The sequence below is a fragment of the Euphorbia lathyris genome, chromosome 1, assembly GCF_963576675.1.
Source record: "Euphorbia lathyris chromosome 1, ddEupLath1.1, whole genome shotgun sequence".
Taxonomy (NCBI): domain Eukaryota; kingdom Viridiplantae; phylum Streptophyta; class Magnoliopsida; order Malpighiales; family Euphorbiaceae; genus Euphorbia; species Euphorbia lathyris.
Window position 1 is genome coordinate 18981615 of NC_088910.1, and position 23529 is coordinate 19005143.

The window sequence follows — 23529 nt, forward strand, 5'->3', positions numbered from 1 at the left end:
AAGGTCTGCTTATCAAGCTCTGCGAATTAAACAAAATAAGGTGTCCTGGTGTCGTTTGGTGTGGGGATCTCATCATATTCCTAGGATCAGTTTTACATTGTGGCTTGCAATTAAGCAAAGATTGAAGGTTAAAAGTAAACTTTTTCAGTTTGGAATTGTTGCTGATAAATCTTGTTGTTTCTGTGGTTTAGCAGATGAGACTGTTCCACATTTATTTTTCTTTTGTCCTGCAATTCAACCAGTTTGGAGGGAGATTGCTGTTAGATGTCGTGTTCCACTTGTTAATGTTTCTTGGTTTCAATGTGTGGCATGGTTATGCAAGAAGGCTGCAGGTAAAACTCCTGGCTCATGTGAGATGTTTGGCTTTTGCAGTGACAGTTTATGAGATATGGAGAGCTCGTAATAGGCTTTGTTTTCAACAAATTCAGCCACAATATGGAGTTTTGATTAGGAATATTTTGTATACTGTTAGGAGTCGACTTTGGTCGAAAAAGAATGTTGTTAATAGTGTATGGGGTTTATGGGTTTGAGGTGTGGATTTAGTCTAGTTGGTACTGATACTGCTTTGTGCTTTTTTTGGTTTATGAGGCTACAAAGCTTTATTCATGTACTGGTATTCTTTTGCTGGTTTATTTCTAATATCAATGATTACTATTCAAAAAAATCATATATATATATGGATAATGGCAAAATTTAAGTCTAATATTTTAGAAGAAGTGCAGATTTAATCCTAATGTATGATATAGTACAAATTTTATCCTAACATTTTCAAGCAAAATTTATTTTAGCTCATGCTATCGAAAATTTGAAAATTCTCGTTTATTGTTACTTAAGTGTCATATCGGACCCTCCAAGCATGTTTATCGGTAAACTGAAACAATTTAATACATTTTTGTTGTTTGTTTATAACTATATTACTAACACATTAAATATTTTAGATAATTTAATAAATAAAAAATTGTGATCAACTTATATGTAGAAGACTTGGGTGTTGTTTGATAAAACTGAAAATTATGTGCTAAAATAATATAAACTGAATTTTAAATGCGGAATATTATAAATATTGAAACATTTAAATGATATAAATATTTGATAAATATAAAAATAAGTGTTAAATATAAAAATATTAGTTGATAATGTTAAACTTAAAATTTTAAGTTAAATTTTTGATTTATCAAAATAAATGATAGCTTAACTGAATTATTTAATGGTTAATAAAAAACCATTATTGATTCAAAAAAAATCCATTATCAAACACAATTAAACTAAACAAGTCTTTAATCAAATAATTTAAGTGATTTTTATTTTTATCAAATATGGCCTTAGTTGTAGAATTTTAACAGTTTTTTTTTAAATTTTGTTAGTAACAGACTAAATAACTTAAACATAATTAAATGATGTTTGAAAGGTCTGAAGTGACAGTTAAATAACAGTCTAACCAATCTTCTCAAATTTTTAATAATATAAGACTAAAATTGATCTTGATTGAAAACGTCATAATTAAATTTATACCATTTAAAGTTAAATCTGCACTTTTCTTACAATGTTAAGATTAAATTCAGCTGTTATCTTTATATAATAATATATATATAATAGGGAAAAGTATAAAAATAAACCTTGTGGTTTGGCCCATTTTCGAACTGCACCCATGTGGTTTAAAAGTTTGTAAAATGATACCATGTACTTCATTCCGTTATCAAACATATGCATTTCCGTCTAACGGTGTTAAAAATGATGAGGTGGCAGTCAAAGTCAAAAAGTAAAAGGGGCATTTTTATCATTTTATTTATTTTCAATTTTATAAATTTTAAAATTTATCCAATCCCTACCCGACACTTCACCTCTCCTCTTTCTCCTATCCATCCATCACCTCTCCTCTTTCTCCTATCCATCCATCGTCTTCTTCTACCAATTTATCAGGTTTTTACTGCAACTTTTTCATAGTTTTTCAAATCGATTCTTACTTGCTTTTTCCTCTGTGATTTGATTTGATTTCTTCTTCCAGAAAAAGAAAAGGAAAAATGTACCAACAAACAGATTCCTTTGAAGAGAATAATGATCACAGACTTTCAACACAAGACCTTTCTTCTGCTGCCATGGAAATTCAGCTTCAGAATCACCTTGAAATGGCGGCTTTACTCCAAGATTCATCATCCAATAATCACCTTTTACCTTTACCAGTACCATATCTCACCCTTTACCACTTATCCAAATGCTCTTCATTCCTACCCAATTCTTCAATCTCCTTCACCGGAGACCTTCCCATGCCGGATATTTCTTCTGACCCTATTTTGTACCTCCCCCAACCTCCTTTGATTAGGGATTTGTTTCAATCTCCACTTTACCAGGATTGCGACGGAGAACAGCAGATTGATGATGGAGTAATGGAATTCAATTTTAATATGGGTACAGGAGGAGGAGGAATAAGGAAATCTGGAAAAGTAAGCAAACAATTCGTGCATGAACGCCAAAGGAGAAAGAGGAGAGGTGAAGTGTGGGCAGGGATTGGATAAATTTTAAAATCTAAAAATATAATAAAATTGAAAATAAATAAAATGACAAAAATGCCCCTTTTACTTTTTAACTTTGACTGTCACCTCATCATTTTTAACACCGTTAGACGGAAATGCCTATGTTTACTAACGGAATGAAGTACATAATACAATTTTGCAAACTTTTAAACCACATGGGTGCAGTTCGAAAATGGGCCAAACCACAAGGTTTATTTTTGTACTTTTTCCTATATAATATAATAAGGATATTATAAAGATAAATCACAGTTTGAAATCTAAATTTATACCATTAAAGTTAAATCTGCACTTTTCTTACAATGTTAAGATTAAATTCGACTGTTATCTCTCTATATATAAAGATATATAATATAATAAGGTGATAACTTGTGGAAAATCCTTGACCGGAGCACTTCTCTGTGAGGCGCCGTTGGGATCGGCCGGGGACACTCCGATGCCAAAGTCAGTAATATATCTAAGAATAAACTGTAAGCACAAAAGTAGAGAATCAGGTGTACCTTTGATCCTAGGAAGCTGGGGTATTTATATAGGTTTCTGTAACCTTCAGCATTAATGGGGAAGCAGGTGAAGAGTCATGTCATTACTCATCTTTAATTCCTATCAATTCTCCATTAATCCCAGCATTTATCCTTGAAACCCTCAGAGTTGAGGTATTCGAACAGTCAAGTCTTTATTCCGCTTTAATGACTATTAATTGCCATTTAATTGTATTTATTCCCATTCATGGATGATAATAAAGGCGCCTTTTGGTATTCTTGGATCCGTCAAGGCGTATGTACACTCTCCTTGAGAACAATGGCAGGTCTCCGTTACTCGCTCTCATCGGGCGTATCTCGTTATGACGTATCTCGTCATGGTCCACGTGGTGTGGCATAATGCTAGAAACTCCTTCCTTTTCCTCATTATTTCCATATTCACCTCTGCATTAATCCTGCATTAATTATCATTAATTCCACATTAATCATGCATAAATATCTATTTTAGAAGGAATAATAGTTTGTTATTATCTCTATTAATTTTCCTTTATTCCTTATTCAAGAATAATTTGAGTTGTTATCATAAGGATATTATAAAGATAAATCATAGTTTGAAATCTCTAATCTTTAAGTTAATTTTATGTGGATGAATTTTACAAAGTTGGTTTAAAGTTTTTTTGGAAAATATCTCAAAAAATTTCACTATCTAGCTTGCATAAAGTTGACATGTAATCACTATATGAGTAAATTACATCAATAATACCTGAACTTTATCCTAATTCACACTTTGGTACCTAGATTATATTTTATCCCGAAAATATACCTGAACTAACGATGACCGGACAATTTAGTACATTTTACCGGTCAATAACCGGTCAATGCGGGATTGATGAGTAAATTACACCACTAGTACCTAAACTTTATCCTAATTCACACTTTGGTACCCAAACTTCATTTTGTCCAAAAAATACACTTAAAGTAAAGATGAGTCGATAATTTAGTATATTTGACCAGTCAACGTGAGTTTGACCATTTTAAATTAGAAATTTAGACCAATCGTACACTCAATTAACATATAAAATACTACCCTTTAACTCTACATATATATTAAAGGGTAGTATTATAATTTTATGTTAATTGAGTGTATTGTAGGTCCTAAGTTTTAATTCAAAATGATCAAACTCTTGTTGATTGGTCACTAATCGATTAGATGTACTAAATTATCCGGTCACCTTTACTTGAGTTATATTTTTAGGACAAAAAAATCCAGGTACCAAAGTGTGAATTAGGAAAAGTTCAGGTACTATTGATGTAATTTACTCAGACAAACTTGCATTGACCGGTCATTTACCGGTAAAATTTACTAAATTGTCCAGTCATCGTTACTTCGGGTATTTTTTTGGGACAAAATGTAATCTAGGTACCAAAGTATAAAATAGTTAAAGTTCAGGTACTATTGGTGTAATTTACCCATCACTATATCAGTAATACAACAACAACAAAGCCTTAGTCCCGAAATGATTCGGGGTCGGCTAACATGAACCATCATATAAAATCGTGAAATCAAGTCGTGTCAGCGACACAAATTCTCTCCTTCCACTCTTTCCTATCCACTACCATATTTTCCTCAATCCCCAATACACTCATATCACTCTCGATCACCCTCCTCCAAGTTTGCTTAGGTCTTCCCCTACCCCTCACTACTACATCCCTTTGCCACTCTTCAGTCCTCCTAACCGACGCATCAAGCGCTCTTCGTCTTACATGGCCAAACCACCTTAGTCGGTTTTCCCTCATTTTATTCTCAATAGATGTAACCCCTACTTTTGTCCTAATTATTTCATTACTCACCTGATCCTTTCTCGTATGACCACACATCCATCTCAACATACGCATCTCCGCCACCGACATCTTATGAGTGTACAGTGTTTCACTACCCAACACTCCGTCCCATATAACAGTGCTGGTCTGATTGTCGTGCGGTAGAATTTTCCTTTCAATCTATTTGGCATGCCAGGGTCACAAAGGAAACCCGTAGCAACATCTCCATCTACTTCTCCATCCGTTTGGATAATAGATCCTAAATACCGAAAGCAATCTGATGCCTGAACAACTCTCCCATCTAAGGTGATTGTCCCTGCCTCCATTCTCCTATCGCCGCTAAACTTACACTCCAAATATTCTGTCTTACTTCGGCTCAGCTTAAAGCCTTTAGATTCTAAAGTTTGTCTCCATAGTTCCAACTTCCTCTCCATGCCTTCTTTCGTCTCATCAACCAACACAATATCATCCGCAAACAACATGCACTATGGTATACAATCTTGAAGTGAACTTGTTAGTTCATCCATAACGATGGCAAAAAGAAATGGGCTTAGTGCAGAACCTTGATGCACTCCAATCGTAATAGGGAACTCTTCAGTCTTCCCAACACTGGTGCGTACACTCGTGCATGCTCCCTCATACATGTCCTTTATGATGTCAACATATTTCCGTGAAATGCCTTTCCTTATTAGGTCCCACCAAAGTACTTCCCTTGGTACCTTATCATATGCCTTCTCCAAGTCAATGAAAACCATATGCAAGTCTTTCTTCTTATTTCGATAGTGCTCCATTAATTGTCTCATTAGGTGGATGGCTTCCATAGTTGATCTTCTCGGCATAAAGCCAAACTGGTTTTCTGAGATCTTCATCGTCCTCCTTAGCCTTTGTTCGATCACTCGCTCCCACAGTTTCATAGTGTGACTCATTAATTTGATTCCTCGATAGTTGGCACAATCTTAGACATCGCCTTTGTTCTTATACAACGGGATTATGATACTTTTCCTCCATTCGGATGGCATCTTATTGTTTATCCAAATTTTGTTGAAGAACGTCGTCAACCATTCGATTCCTCTCTCTCCCAAACATCTCCAAATCTCAATATGGATGCCATCAGGTCCTACTACTTTCTTCAATCTCATCTTATTTAATGTCATTTTGACTTCACTCTTTTGAATTCTCCGTATGCATTCACGATTTATCAGATTGTGAGGGATACTAATATCTCCAACCTCTTGTCCGCGATCTCCATTAAATAAGTTATCAAAATAGGACCTCCATCGTTCCTTGATATCCTTATCTCCAACTAGGACTTTTTGGTCCACATCCTTCACACATTTAACTTTTCCGAGATCTCGCGTCTTCCTATCTCTCATCCGAGTAATTCTATATATGTCTCTTTCCCCTTCCTTCGTATCCAATCTTGTGTACAGATCCCGATTCACCTTTACTCTAACATCTCGCATGACCTTCTTTACTTCCCTTTTAGCCTCTTTGTCCTTTTCGTAGTTCTCATCACTCCTGCACTTCCCTAATATTTTATAGGATTCTCGCTTACTCTTTACTGCTTGTCGTACTTCTTCTGTCCACCAAGATGTGTCCTTATCCGGTGGCATGCTACCTTTAGATTCCCCTAGAACTTCCTTCGCTACTTCCCTTATACTATGCTCCATCTTAGTCCATATCGAATCTATATCTAAATCCATATTACAAGTCCAAATATCTTTTTTGGCCATCTCATCCACAAATTTTTGTTGATTCTCCCCTTGCAGTTTCCACCACTTAATCTTAGTCTCCACTTGTGGTGTTCGTTTTCTCATACATCTCCTACTTCGAAAATCAAGCACCACTACTCTATACTGGGTTGTCGTACTCTCACCAGGGATCACCTTACAATCAATATAACTCTTTCTCCAAGCACTCCTTACTAGTAAGAAGTCAATTTGGCTAGCATTACCGCCACTCCGATAAGTCACTAAGTGGGATGTTCTTTTCATAAACCATGTGTTCATGATACTCAAGTCATAGGCTGATGCGAATTCCAAGATATCATTTCCTGCTTCATTTTTATCTCCAAAACCTAGCCTCCATGAATACTCTCAAACTCATCTCGCCTAGAACCTACGTGTCCATTGAGATCACCACCTAGTACCATCTTTTCATCGCTAGGAACCTGTTGCACCACTTCCTCCAAGTCCTCCCAAAAAGCTTGTCTTATAGAGACATTTAATCCTATTTGTGGCGCATATGCACTTATGACATTCACAACCTCATCTCCTATCACAAGCTTAACACTCATAATCTTATCGCTCTTCCTAGACACCGCTACTACATCATCAATATACTCTCTATCAATAAGAATACCTACTCCATTTCAACCCTTATCTTTTCCTGAGTACCACAGTTTATAACCCCAAGGAGCTATCTCTCTAGCCTTGGATCCAACCCACTTGGTTTCTTGTAGGCACATTATATTTATTCTCCTCCTCTTTATAACATCTACAATTTCAGCTAATTTTCATGTCAAAGAGCCTATGTTCCATGTCCCAAAGCGTAACCTATTACCCCTAGGCCATTACCATGGACTAGCTTATTTACCCGCAACCTTTGCATATTTGACACCACCCCCGGGTCTTGGGGCGGCGCGCCGCTTCGGGGCGACGACCTAGCAACCCTTGCATATTTTTCACTACCCCGGGTCTAAGAAGTGCAGCGCGTCGCTGAGTAGGGAACGCCCCCACGATATTCATATTATGGTTCATGTCATAAGATGTGGCTAAGTTTTACGTTGGCCGCCACAAACCTACCGCAACCCTCCTCCTTTGTCCGGGCTTGGGACCGGCTGTAAATGCCACCAAGTGACCCTCACAGGCGAAGTTCACTATATCAGTAATAATAAGAATTAATTCCAAAAAAAAGATATTTTTTGGGTCAAACTACTGTGCTTGTGTGAATTCTTTTTTCTACTTTTGATTTTTCAAATTCTTAAATTCGCTAGAAGTTCACTATATCAGTAATAATAAGAATTAATTCCAAAAAAAGATATTTTTTTGGGTCAAACTATTGTGCTTGTGTGAATTCTTTTTTCTACTTTTGATTTTTCAAATTCTTAAATTCGCTAGAGGTTTCAAAACTCAAAAATGTTTTTTTCCTTCAGTAATTCGCTAGAGGAAGGGGTTGAACCTTCGACCTTGTGGTTAACAGCCACACGCTCTAACCAACTGAGCTACTCCAGCACATATTTTTAAATTTTATTAATATAATACATAAATATAAACTAATATATATAATTTTGCATTTTATAAATCATTCAAGCAATTCTCATTATTATAATTCAACTCTACGTTTCTTTTTACAATGCTCATCTGACTGAAGAAAACTAAAAACAGAAATTCTTCTCACAAATCGATATTTTTTCCCAATTTTTTGAACTTTCATAATATAAAAAGCTCGTCTTTTATATTCAGAAAGAAGAAAAGAAAAACAGATGTCGCGGAATAGAACTTGCGTTGAAGTGCATATTATGTCTATAAGAACATTGATTTCTCTATCGCAATATCATTTACCAATTGGCAATTATGCACCGCATTACCAAATTAAACATTACTATTAATTTTATATGAAAGGAGGATGAACACTGCTGCTCAGGAGTCCGCAGCTGCTCGGCAATAGCGCAATGCAGTGCTGCTGTTCGATAGCAATCTTCTTGCAAAATCCAATTTTTTTATTTAATAAAATTCTTTAAAAAATTAATTTAACTTTGATTGATATATATATATATATATATATATATATATATATATATATATATATATATATATACTAATTTGAATCAAAACATAATTTAATTATTTCATAAATTTAAGCATAAATCAAACTAAAATTATCATGATTAATCAATTAATCAAAGTTTTTTTTAAAGAATTAATCAAACCTTTAAGAATCCTAAGTAAATAAAATTTCAAATTCTATCAACTCATATAGTAACTCAAGTATCAATGAGCAGAAATATTGTTGGGGTTCAGGGTCCTATAGTCAATTGTTGTAGGATATAAACCAGTTGTAAATGAATTGTTCATTATCATTTGTTTTATAAGATATATAAGTTTAACTATATAAAGGCATTTACCTTTTATCAGAACTAATCAAGTTAAATAAAAGAAATCTCAAAGTTTATTTAAGTAATCATAAATACAAGCATGAAGTGAGACATAACTTTATAATAAATCTAATAAACTTAAAACAACCTCAAGTCACGTAATATGTTTATAGGGATTAACATAATGCTGTTGAGACTTGCATGTAATTATGTTTTCTGTTGTGAACAGAGAGCTGATCTCACAAGCTTTATATATGGAGATATCTAGACAGTTACATGGATCTGGTGAAGGAGTTCATTAGGATTGGGGACTCGACTTGAGATAACAGGATGGATGTATTTATCTAGTGTCACATGTTTCATCTCAAATGGTATTAGTAGGTATAAGTAATCCTCAGACTCAAATAAACATTAATTAGTGATTCTGGATTATGGAGTGTGATGCTTTGTTTCTATGCGAGCACGATCCGCTACAGGGGGCCCTGGGGTGTGTGAGAGCAAGGTTCACTAGTACAGAAATGTTCACTTGTGTCGCACCTCTTGTGTCGCGCTTGAAGATAAAGCGACACAACAGAGTAAATAGTGTCGCGCGTTCTGTAAACGCGACACAACTAAGTATTCGGTGTCATCACTTATGTCATTCTTGAACAGCGTGCATCATAAATGAGTTACTTCTTTTATCACATGTCTTACAGTGTCACACAAGAGCAAGCTTGTGACACGCCTTTACCAAAGCGGCATAAGGAGTGTGTTATCTTTGTGACACACTTTTATAAAAGCGACACAAGGAGTGTGTTATCTTTGTGTCGCTCCTTTTTAAAAGTGCGACACAACTAATACGAACTACTATTTGGAACAACCTAATTAAGTTTAATTCAAACAATTAGGTATATTATTAAAATATGAAGGGGTCTAATTGATAGGAGACAAAGTAAACAGGTTCAGATTTGTAAGTATATAAATCAATGGGGGACTAAATTATCGAACGGGGAGGGGTCGATTTGAACAAAAATTGGATTAGCATGGACTAAACCTGAATAAACAAAACAAGGGGGGGTTAAAAGAATAAAAGCCTATTATATATTCTCAATTAGGTTAGGGATCACTTGGCAGCCCCCTCTTTCATTCTAGACTCTTCTCTTCCTCTTCATCCTTCAACATCATGAAACAAGAGCTTTCAAGCTCTCGTCCATGGCTTCCGGAAGTCCCCTACCTCTTTCCAGCCGCCTATTTCTCTCCCTATCTCTCTCTTCTCTTCGCACGCTCTCTCCATTGGTCTCTGTTTCGTTCATCCCTTTGTACGGGTTCACGAAGATGAGACTCTATTTATGATGGGTTTCTCAGGGTTTATTTACTCCAATTTGGGTTTCTAGAGGTTCTAACGGACCGTTCTCGGCTTTTCGATGATCAGCCGGTTATCGTGGATGCATTTTCAGGCCATCCCGAGGTCCGATCGATATTCTTCCTAACATGCATAAGTAAAAGAAAAGGGTAGGCCTGGGTTTGTTCCCCTTCTATGCTTTTTGTTCTTCTTTGGTTCAGATGCTTTTTGATCGGGTTATTTTGAGGTTTAAAATTACTGCCTTTGGCTATTTTGTTGGCTGTTATATGTTGTATGCTCTATGTTATTTTTTCGGAAGTTTCTTCCTTTGATTCATTGAACGAATAATTCTTTTTTACTGGTTCTAGTTTTTTGTACTAATGTTGGTTTTCCTTGAGAGGGTCATTTGAGACCCTCAAACATGTTATTTGCCTTGAAGCCCTTTGCTTCACATATGTTGGGTGTCTTTTTTTCCTGTAGGGAGTCATTTGAGACCTTCTGGTTCGTCTTAAAATGTAACCAGAGCCATCACTAGCTCTAGAGGGTATTTTGAGATGTAAACCGGTTCATCACGATGAAGGATCTAAACTTCTAGCCTTCACTCATAGTTAAGCATTTAAATGATGAAGATGAAAAGAAGAAGCTCTTGATTTCTTCTTTGAAAAATGCTTTGTTTACAAATGACTTTCTTTCTTGTTTACAGAGTGTGTTATCACGTTCCTAATTGTTTGAATTAAGCTTAATACCTAAAGTTCCAATTGACTTTGTTGAGATAGGTTATTTACATGAACTTATTCCTATGCCGTCTTCATATGCTAAGAAACTTGGTGGAGCAGAAGGTAGTTTCACGCAATGGCCAAAAGATTTGGTTCTTCTTTGTCATGATAACGAGGTAACTAAGTTCTCACTATAATTTATGATCATTTGGGATAGTTGAGTAATTTCTTATTTGATCATGATTATAACTTTGACGTTTTAGATGTAGGAACCATTGGATTCTTCTTGTGCTTTCTTTGGCTAATCGCGTTGTACATGTATTTGATTCTAACAAGTCGGGAGTTCACCAATTTGCAATTAGAGTCATCATGAATAAGTAATTAAGCTAGTAGAAGTTATTAGTTCTTTATTTGTTACACGATCTAATATCCATTTCAAATTTATAGGGCTTTCAAGAACATTCAAATAGAGAAAAGGAGCTCATAGAAACAATCAATCGTTGGAATGGAGAAGTGAAAAGGTATAATATTGTTTTTCAACCTCAAGTTATATGTAATATACTCGTATATGAATTAATATATTTAAATTTCAATACATGTAGTGCCCTCAACAAATAGGTGCAACAGAGTGTGGCTTCTATGTAATGCGCAGCATGTTTGAAATAATGCAATATCACTCTGAAAGTGAGAATATAACAAGGGTAAGAGTTACAAATGTTTTCATTCTAGTCCTTCGTGTTTTTCCTTAAGTTAATTTGCTACTATAATACATTGATATTATATGTTTACTTTCGTTGAAGGATTTTGCAATAAAATCAATGGCATATTTTGAGGAGGAGATTAATGATGTTCGAGATATTTGGACCGATTATTTTGTAATCAAAATCACAAGTCGCTAGATATTTGCATTAGTGTTTTTGTGGAAGTTGTTAGTGTTTGTCCATCTTCCTAGTTTATTTGGCTACAAACTTGAATATGACAAGTAGGTAGATATTTGCTTAAGTGTTTTTGTGGAAGTTGTTAGTGTTTGTTCATCTTCCTAGTTTTTTTTTGCTACAAACTTGAATATGACAAGTTGAATTAATTGTTATATACAACTACTTCTTGAAGAAATTAAGTTGTGATTATATTTTGAATATGTATGTATTTATGCAATGTGGTACTTGTAGTTTTATTGTGTATGTTCTATAATATCATGTAGAATCAAGTAAATTTTGATTATAAAATTTTATGTTGGATGTTGGAAAATTTTGTAAAATTAAAAAAAATCAATATTTTGTGTCGCGCGTGGTGAAGGAGTGATACAAAGTGTACCAGATTAACCGTAGAGCTTGTGTCACGCACCCTTGGAGCGCGTCACAGTAATTATCATATGTTGTGTCGCGCACGTGTGATAAACGACACAACGGATGAGTAGATTGTGTCGCTTTTAATAGCGATGCAAAGTTCTTATGTCGCACCCTGTAGACACTGGAGTTGGAACCCTATGATAATATCCAACAAAGAGGGGATCAATGGAAGTGTTTTGGATACGTTTGAATGAAAGTCAAAAAAAGTCATAGAAAAGGTCAAACTATCCAAGGTAAAAGTCAACATTATTATTGGAGTCGAGTTAGGTCCCAAATATCAAATAATATCATTGTACTCTTTATGAGCTTTTCAACGCCGTGTGGCACGTCTAAATCAGAGGTCGAACGGAAAAGTTATGACTTACGGAAGTTCTGGTCAAACTCGAGGTTTAACCTAAAAGTTGACTTTTTATACGGTTAGAATTAGCTCTAGAGGTCTTATAGAGTAGTGTTCTCCTGGTTTTAAGGGTTTCAACGCAATTAACCGTGCATGATTCCGACATTAGACAAGAAAGTTATGACCTAGCAAAGATCTCTGGTGGCTCGGGCCCTATCGGGACTGCACCCTGTCGTGGCAGGGTATGTCCTAGGGGGAACCCTGCCGCGGCAGGGTACACGCAGTGTTGATAAAAATTCGAATTCTAAATTCCTCATCCATCCCAATCTTATCTAATCAGCTTACTGTTCAGAAAATCAAGGAAAATCAATCTATATTCGGTTATGGATTGATTTTGGGTGTTAAAATATCATTTAACCTCATTTAATGGGAGTTAAATATCTTTTATTCTCCTATAAATAGAGAAGAACGAATTAGGGTTAGCTACAATTAAACACCATCAAGAATTTAAAAATGCTTTTTTAAATAATACAATTAGTACAGAAATGCTTACTTGTGTCGCACTTTTTCAGGTTGTTGTGTCGCACTTTTGTGCGACACAACAGGGGTGCGATACAAGAACTTTGCATCGCTCTTGAGAGCGACACACGCTACTCATCTGTTGTGTCGCACTTGTCATGCGCGCGATACAATAGAGCGATAACTCTTGTGACGCGCTTCTAGAGTGTGCGACACAACATATGATAATTCTTGTGACGCGCTCCAAGGGTGCTCGACACAAGCTCCCCGATTAATTTGGTACACTTTGTATCGCTCCTTCTTCACGCGCGACACAAAATATTGATATTTTAAAAAAACAAATTAGAAAATTTTCCAGTATCTAGCATAAAATTTTATAATCGAAATTGAAGATAATAAAATAAATAAAAATTTGGATTGAAGAGAGCTATGATAGCATAAAAATTCTACACACGAGGAAAATTTAAACAAAAACATAAGGAAAAGTTTAAACAGAGGCAACACAAAAAATGACTTGTTAAGTTACCAAGTCCTTTATCATCAATTATACATGAATTCATGTTCAAGCTCTCAAAATTAGTAAAACCTGCTCAAAATAAATGATAAAAATAAGAAAGCACTCTTAGAAATATCTATTGTCAAAAGTTCACTACAAACCATCAAACGTTGAATTATAATTATTTCATATTAGTTAAACATTCTTAAAACACTTAAAATAGCTAATAATGCATTCTAAATGTTATACGTTATCTGATGCTAATAAGGCATTGGTACCTAATAATGCTAGGCTTATCAAATGTAACAACCAATTTTCTCTTGTCTGGTTTGATGGTTTTTGCATGTCCACCATAGGGAACAAGAAAATTAGTATACATTATCCCAGGATGTAAACAAGTTGTCATCTAATGAAAGATAAAATAGGAAAACTTAAACTAAACTTACTTCCACATTTACTTCTAGGTTTATATTTCAGTTTGACATATTGAATCATTGATTAATTATAACTACATGTATTAAACCTCTAATGATTAGTTACAACTACATGTATGAAACCCTTAATTATGCGATTATAATTGATTGAGATGTTAATGTGTTAATTGAAAAATCGGCGAATGAATCAAGACAAATTGAAAAGGTCAAGAATTTAAAGATGTTTTTCTTACTTAATTGAACACCACAATTAATGAAAAATTAAATAGGAAAATATAAATAAACTTACTACCACGTTTAGTTCCATCGTTTTAGTTCATAACTACATGTTTTAATCATGGCAATATTTATATCCATGCTAATCTTACTTTCAAGTTCTGATGTAACATGCTTACATACACATTAGGGGTTAATCTTTTTCACGGCCAAACAACATGTTGAGCTTGGACTATAAGGGTCCTGATTTGCGGCAGAATTTTGAACATTATGTGAAAAGTTTGACATACAGTGTGTATTGTATCAATTATAATACATAAATTAAACCTATAATGACTAGAAGAATTTACTTTGAACATAAAATTCAGACAAATCATATATTTTATACGCATAAAAAATTTCCATTTTTAACAATACTTCAAAAACAGTTTCTTCTTATATCTAATGTGGCTCTAGAAAAAAAAAACTATGAAAACCTTATTTCAAATTTGTTAAGATTATAAAGGTTCAAGATGAAGTATAATTGGTTACTGCTTACTAAGCAAGCAGTTACAAGTTTGTTATAGTTGTTACTGTAACTAGTATATAAGAATCAAGATATTTTCTGTTTTTGTTAATTTGGTATTCATATCAGTAATACTTTACTTTATGTTCTTCTTCTTCGTCTCTAACAAAGTTTTACAATATATAATTTGAAATGCAAATTAAATTATCTTATAATCTTTTAACTTAATATGTGCTATTATAATTAATTCAGAGCTCAATGTATTAATTGAAAAATCGACGATTGAATCAACAAAACTCGAAAAAACTATATTAGATTGAAATAAATGGAATCCAACATTAGAGAATCATAAGTGAATTATGAATAAGTCGCATTATGTAACTGTCATTGACAACTTTAGAATATATATACCTTTCGAAGAAACTTAATCAATCTCTATTAATTAATAGAAAAAAATTCAACCTAAAACTCCCTATCTTTTCAATATTAATTGATTAAGTCGAGATTTTTCAGTTTGATATATTGAGTTATTGATCCATTATAAATACATACATTAAGCCTTATGATTCATAATTCAGAGGTCAATGTATTAATTGAAAAATCAACGGAAGTTTTTTTTTTTTTTTTTTGCTAAATCAAACTTTGCTTAATTTTATTTTTTTATATATATATATGTGTTATAATTTGAATGGTCAAGAACCAATTTTAAGTATTAATGTACAATTTCTCAAAATTAAGCTAGATTTCGTTTAATAGTCCTAACAGTAAAAAAATTGGATTTAGGGAGGGCTTAACATGTAAAAAAATTAAAAAATTTGATTTCAGTGGCCTACCAGGTAAAAAAAATTAATAATTTAGATTTAAAGAGGCCTAAGAGGCCAAAAAATTAGAAATTTGGATTTATGGAGGCCTAACATGCCAACAAAAATTAGAAATTTGGATTTAGAAATGCCTAACAGACAAAAAAAAATTAGAAATTTGGATTTAAAGAGGAATAACAGGCCTAAAAAAATTAGAAACTTCGTAAAATTTTGAACATTGTATGAAAAGTTTGACATATATTGAGTATTTTATCAATTATAATACATACATTAAACCCATAACGACTAGAAGAATTTACTTTGAATATAAAATTCAAAAAATTAGTTATTTTATATGCATATAAAATTTCCATTTTTAACAAAACAGTTTCTTCATATATCTAATGGGGCTCTAGAAAAAAACTATGAAAACCTTATTTCAAAATATATAATATATAATTTGAAATGCAAATTAAATTATCGTATACTCTTTAAACTTAATATGTGCTATAATAATTGATTCGAGCTCAATGTGTTAATTGAAAAATCGACAACTGAATCAACAAAGCTCGAAAAAACTATATTTGATTGAAATAAATGGAATCCAATATGAGAGTATCATAATTTAATTATGAATAAGTCGCATTATGGAACTGCTACTAACAACTTTAGAATATATATATATATATATATATATATATATATATATATATATATATATATATATATATATATATATATATATATATATATATATATATATACCTTTCAATGAAAACTAATCAACCTCTATTAATTAATAGAAAAAAAATCAATCTAAAACTCCCTATCTTTTCGATATTTATTGATTAAGTCCAAATTTTTTAGTTTGATATATTGAATCATTGATCAATTATAAATACATACATTAAGCCTTAATGACTAGAAAAATCAATTTTGAACATAAAATTCACATAAAATTATTTATTTTATATGCATTCAAAATTTGCACTATTAATAATACTTAAAAATAGTTTTTCTTATATGTCTAATGTGGTTATATAAAAACCTAAAAAACCCTTTTTCACATTTTACAAAATACAATTTCAGATGCTTATGAATGATCTTATAACACATTAAACTAAATTTTTGCAATTATAATTGACGAAGAGCTCAAGTTTTTAGTTGAAACATCGGTGAATGAATTAACAAAAATCGACAACATCATGAATTTAAAATGTTATTTTTTTTTACATAATTCAACTCCACAATTAATAATAAAAAAATAAAATAAGAAACTATAAAGTAAACTTACTACCACATTTAGTCCCAAGTTTTTGTAGATAACCATATGTTTTCACCATGGCAACGTCTCTTTCCATGCTAATCTTGCTTCTATGTTCTAGTGTAACATGCTCACATGCACATTTAGGGAGTGTTTGGTTGAGTTAAAAAGTAGTATGAAATGGGAATGGAAATGAGAAATTCCAATTCCTAATGTTTGTTTAATTAATTTTAGGTGTGGAATGAGATTTGATTCCTTCAAATGATGGAATGAGTGATTACCCCATTAATCCATGTTAATCACAATTGATTCCTCGGGAATCAAATTCATTAGCAGTTATTTCTCACCCCCACTTCTCTCCACGTTTTCTTTCTTTATATTTTTTTTCTTTTTATTTGATAAACCACATAACTAGTTAAGGAATTCAAAATTAAACATTATACATGTATAAAATATTGGTTTTGAGGCAAGGGGATGAAATCACTAGATTTTATTATATAATGGACAATATTGTAGGTTGCTTACTATTTTAATATATATTCATTATTATTCTTTAAAAGATATATATTTTATTTATTATATATATATATATATATATAATTTGGTGTTAGATTCCGATTCCAACCATTATAAAACCAAACAACATTAAAAGAATTTGATTCCGTTTCCAAATTTAACCAAACAAGATAAATAAATAGTCATTCCAATTCCGATTCCATCACATTCCGATTCCGATTCCAATTCCGATTCCAAAGTTCAAACCAAACGCCCCCTTAGGGTCAACTTTTTTCACTGACAAACAACATCTTGAGTTTGGACTAATTAAATGTCCCGATTTTTTACAAAGTTTTGAACATTCAGTGAGAAGTTTGTGAAATCTTTTATCGCACTCATCTCCTAAATTCCTCGGATTTTTTAGCATCAAGGTTCCTATTATCAACATTGATGCTAATATGAGGGATTGAGCTTTCCTAATTGCTATATTTTTCTCTTATAATATATAAATTGTAATAATTTTGATCTAATTTATGTTTGAGTTATAGATGTTGATTATATATAGTGTAATATATGGGTAAATCTAGGAATGTTGCTTATATTTGGATAATTATTGGTTTAAAATTAGTAAGAAAGTCTTAAAAACTGATAGTAGAATTAATATGGGATTTGAAATTGAGTATTATATGGATTTTGTTTCTATAATAAGATAACTTACACTTAGAATTAATATGAGATTTGAAATTGAGTATTATGCGGATTTTGTTTCTATAATAAGATAACTTACACTTATGACTATTGATATTATTTAAAAGTTAGAATAATATTAAAGAAAAAACGTATTTTGTGAGAATAAGAAAGATAATTTTATCAAAATCAGATAAATAGAAATATTTTTCTATGAAAATGAGCTTGTCTTGAAAAGTTCCTCTAAGAAATTTGACATGGACTAAGTAGTCCACCCATGATGAATATAAAGCGGGTCAAAGTTAATGGGTTTGGGTTGACCCATCAACTTAAGTATGTAAGCATACTTAACTCTAAACCCAATGCAAAGATTCATTATTTGACCTTACTAAGAAAGAATACCTCTTATCATGTTCGTTCGTTCTTAATTCGTGGATATTTGTATCTGCTCCCAGTGTGCCCCAGTGTTGCTGATTATAAGTGACATAATCAAGGTTCGTTTCTTCCACCGCAACCAATATCGATGGATTCCACAGTACAAAAGGTAAGCTAAGAAATCATTATTTTATTCAGATTATACATGTGATAATCCATTTATTGGTATTAAAGTCTGTAGTTGCGTGATCTATCAATTTTGATCTGTTTGGTTAGGTAGACCCAATTTTTGGATGCATGCTAATTATTAGAAGAACACTTTTTATGTTTATGTGCACGGAAATAATCTTTTTGGAACTGATTTTAGTGTCAACAACACTAAAAATGTGTTTAAACATTGTATTTTTTCAACCAGTGATTCTGACGTGTACAGTACCACTTTCACAAAAGTGTATATTATGCACAGACCCTCACTTTTGGTTATCGTATGCACAATCAAACTTCACCAATAGGACTAGAGATCCAAAAAATCCTAGACTGGAAATTTTTTAAGGACTAGAGGAGGTCGTTTGGGTGACGCATGGCTTGTATGCACCAAATGGGGGGTTGATGTGCTTATGATGCGTCAGGCCACATGACATGCATCCCCCTACTAGACATGTCTGTGACGTCATGTGTCTTGTATGCGTCACACATCCCAATACATCACGACACGTGGCGTACGTGGATCGCATGCGATGAGTGCGTGGGAAGAGCATAAGGGCGCGTGCGACATCCTTTAAGTGGGCCTTGGCTGTAGTTTTCTTTGAGACCCATGTTTTATACTTTTCTAAAATTTTTATGTACTTCATTTAAGTTTTGGGAGAACATAACATTTAAATTTTTCATTGCTGGATATTCTAAGAAGATTTTAAAATTACAGAAATTAGTTAAAAATGTCCAATTATAATTTTTTTATTAAATTCTAGAAAATCAAAAACTATTTTTGGGTTGTTTATAATTAATCAATTTGTGTTTTGATTAATTTAAGTTATTTGTATTGTACAGTCAACTCTTTTATTACTTGTGAATTTGCATAGGCATGATTAAAAGACCAAAACTTGCCTGTTTTCCTCATCAGTTGTTTATGTTACATGATTTAAGAAGGAAACTTAAGAAATGCAAATTAGATAGAATGGTCAAATAGAACAATTTGGATGCAATTGTGCTTCACACGGTTAAACTATAAAATCTCATGCATGAGTGCATTTGGTGTGGTGGTTTGGCGGGCAAGACCACACTCTCATCTTCAACAAATTGGTTGAGTCAATGTCATCCCAAAGGGTGAGGAACATGATGATTGTTATTTGGTTTACCGGGACTATGAATGGACAATAAGGCTTTTCTTATAATGGTTGAGTGAGTTACCTGTTACAACTCTCGTGTCTGTTTTGCTATAAATCTTAGATCTGACAAACATCTCAAAAGACCATGGTATACTAGAGAGTCCATCCGTTATGAAATGAAAAGGGGGTATTAAAAGGTTGTTGAATCTATCTTAGTCAGAGTTAAAATATGACCACATTAAAAATGAGCTTTTGTGTTAAAGTTTCGTTAGTAATAGTTTAATTGTTTTTCCATGTTTTGTTAGAAACTTTTTGGAAAATAAATAAATTATTTTTGAGATATTATTTAGTTTTATTAATTAATTTTTGTACTTGATTTCTATTAAATGTTGGTGAATATTTAGTTATTTATGATAAAACATATAATTCATTCTCATTGAAATTGTTGAGATTATGTTTTTCATGAGAATATTTTGTTATTCTCGTTATTTTTTTTCTTACTAATACTTAATTTTCTTCTATTGAATTCAAAGTTGAGTGATTTTTTTTACACAAATTGAAGTTGAGTGACTATTTTGAGACAATCATGAAAGTTTAGTGATCAATTTTGTGATGTAATATATCAGGAATCTCATGTTTGATAGATCATTATAAAAGTTATAATTAGGCCTTAAAGCTTAATCTTTTAATTCAATTAGTTTTATGATATGGTATCTGAACATTTAGAACAAGTGGTTGAGGGTTCGAATTCTTGCAATCTTATTTGTTAATTAAAGTTCAATAAATGATAAGATGTGTATGTAATATACACGTTTCAAGTCCATTGGACATTCAATTACAAGGGTGTATTAGCTGAAGGTTTTGGTTGAAGTGTGTACAATACAGGTCATCTTAGCATGTGTTGAAATTTAATCACAAATTAGCCAGAATTCAAACCCTCGACCACTTAGTCTAAGAGGCTATGATACCATTTTATGGAACCATTTGAACTAAAAATTTATGTTGATAGTTAATACCTAATTATAGCTTTTATTATTATCTCTCACAAACTTGGTAAAAAAAATTTGATTGGCCATTTGAATTTATATTTTCTTAACCATAGATCAATCTCCGGGTTCACTTTTGTATTAACTATCTCCGGTTCCAAGCTACGATCAATCTCCGGTTCACTTCTGTATCCTACCCTCAACCAATGGTATGATGGAAGTTACAAACCGAACATTAGTACTTGGCTTACAAAAGAGGCTAGAGCTTACTAGCACAGATTGGGTAGATGAATTGCCACAAGTTCTATGGGCTTATCGCACTACACCCTAAATGGCCATAGGAGAAACTCCTTTCTCTCTATGCTACGGAACAGAGGCATACGTACATATTGACATTGGAGGAGAAAGCCCAAGAACACTCTTCTACTCAAAAGCTAATAAAGACACCAACATGAGAAGGAACCTAGACGCGGTGGAGGAAAAGAGAGAGGTGGAGACTATCAAAATGGAAGCTTACAGCCAAAGAATGAAGGCCATTTACGATAAAAAAAAAAGTAAGGCCCAAGCAATTTCATGTAAGTGAGTTGGTCAAGCGTAGCACCGAAGCTTCCCAAACTCACGAAGGAAAAGGAAAAATGGGTTGAAAGTGGGAAGGTCCATTCCAAATAGCCGATTGCATTAGTACACACACTTACAGGCTAAGGAAAATGGACAGTAAGCCAGTACCCAGAACCTGGAATGCAATAGCACTTAGAAAGTACTATCAATAGAAGGTTTGGCAAGCATTTTACTTATTATGCTTTATTTAAACATATTGAAATGTACTTGCTCCTATTGTTACGACATCTCAATAAAAAGACATTTTACAATCATACTATTGAGTAAATTAATCAAGAATTCCTTAGTCGACCATATTAAAGGTCAATCATATGCATGCTAAAAGGATTTCGATCAAAGGTCTTAAGTCGAAAAGATTCTTCGATCTAATACATGCATTCTAAAAACAAGGTACATGAGGTATTTTTTGAAAATAACCATTACACAGAACAAATAAATGAGTTGTATGCTTAATAAGGCATGCTTCATACACACTTCTAAAAGAAAATAAATGATTAAAAATGCACTTCATTCACAAAAATTGTTCATATACAATGCAAAAATGAAGTTACAAAGGACATGGCAATAACAAGATCAATCTATGGGCCTCGATTTGGCATTACATCACCATCCAGCTCCGAGTTAGATTCATGAGGAAGGTCCATATCATCCAGGCCTGCAAGTGTTGGAAAGGAAGGGTTGAATTCAGGATAAGACTCAATGTTGCTTGGTGGCTCCACATTCACCCAAAAGTCCATATCAGCATCTGAATATCTTTCTCTTATTACCCTCAAAATCTTCACTCAATAACGGTTCCTTCTCACAAAACCAATATCACGGATCTCCCACACTTCCTTCAAATGAAGCATTTCCTCAGAAGACAATCGACTCTTCAACTGGGAAACATCTACGACTTGTTTCTGAAAGAAGTTCCCGAGTCTCTGGTTTTCAGCTCGGGCCTCTCGTAAGTCTTCATCATACTTTAATCACTTTTTATTAAACTTAGCAAACTGAGTAGAAAACCATGCATTGGTTTCGGTGAACTTCGCTCGAACAGCGTAAAGCCCCTGTCTAAAGTGCCAACTTGAGACTCAGCCATGTCACGTTCCTCTTGGAACCTTTTGTTGGTCCCTTATGAGATAGAATCCAGTTCCAAAGGGGGGTGAATGGAACTATAAACAAATTTAAGGCTTTATAAAATTTTCTCACAACTAATTTTATAGCATGAGCCACTCATAATCAGAGGCAAACTTAATTTACTGTTTTGAACTTAGAACTTTTACATAGATAAATATAATGAGTGTGTATATGACTTTTGCTTTGCTTTTGGGACTTCAATATGGATTCTCTTCGAATATCAGCATTGATGGTCGTCTATAAATGTAGCAAGTGATGGGGCTTTTTATAGTGAAATCTTGAAGGCTAGCTAATTCAAATTTCGAAATAACCATTGGAGGGAAACAACTCTTCTGTCTCTTTTGTCCTTAGAGCCTAGTGTCCTAAGCCAATGATGTTCTTTCTCTTTTCCATTATTTTGTCCGAGGTGCCACGCTTCTGATCTTCGATAAAGGTAGTCTGTTTGTCTAACCAAATAGGCAAAGTTTCCAAGTTGACCAGGGGACACACTGTCTAGAGCTTCTGAATATTTCCTCATTTAGTTATACAATGTCAATCGTACAAAGTCAACGTTTGATCTTGTCTATTGCGCCTTGTTCTATTGTCCTCCGGGTAAGTCTTATCTTGAGGCATGACATGATGCTTCTGGACCCTTCTTGCTATGAGGCTCAAGTTGTTCCATGGGCCTTGATCCATATTCTAAGGCCTTTATCTATTTCTTTTAATCCTATACTTTAGTTTAACCAAAACACTCAACAAACACATTAGTCCAAATAAATCAATATTTAATTTTAATGTGTTACTTATTATGGGTATATTAATTTCCTTTAATATTTTTGTCATAATCAAAATTAGTGTGGAAATGTGTTTCAACACCTTTCACGTTGAGCTTCAGACTTTCTTAGTGAGGTGTTAGTTGTTGGTATGGCAGCCCTCATCTCTTCCTCTTAGCAAAGACAAGAAGCTTCGATGGCACACACCCTGTCCTCTGTCTGCGCCCAAGCTGCTTGGACCACGTCAAGGTCACCTTTAAAACAGCTTAAATCAGCACAACAGATCACTATCGC

General features: G+C 33.3%; 1 non-coding gene across 1 annotated transcript; it reads right to left on the reverse strand.

Annotated features, from left to right (window-relative positions):
- Positions 1 to 7987: 7987 nt before the first annotated feature.
- Positions 7988 to 8061, reverse strand: TRNAN-GUU (transfer RNA asparagine (anticodon GUU)). Its single transcript has one exon. It is a non-coding gene; the product is annotated as a tRNA-Asn (tRNA).
- Between the last annotated feature and the right edge of the window lie 15468 nt (positions 8062 to 23529).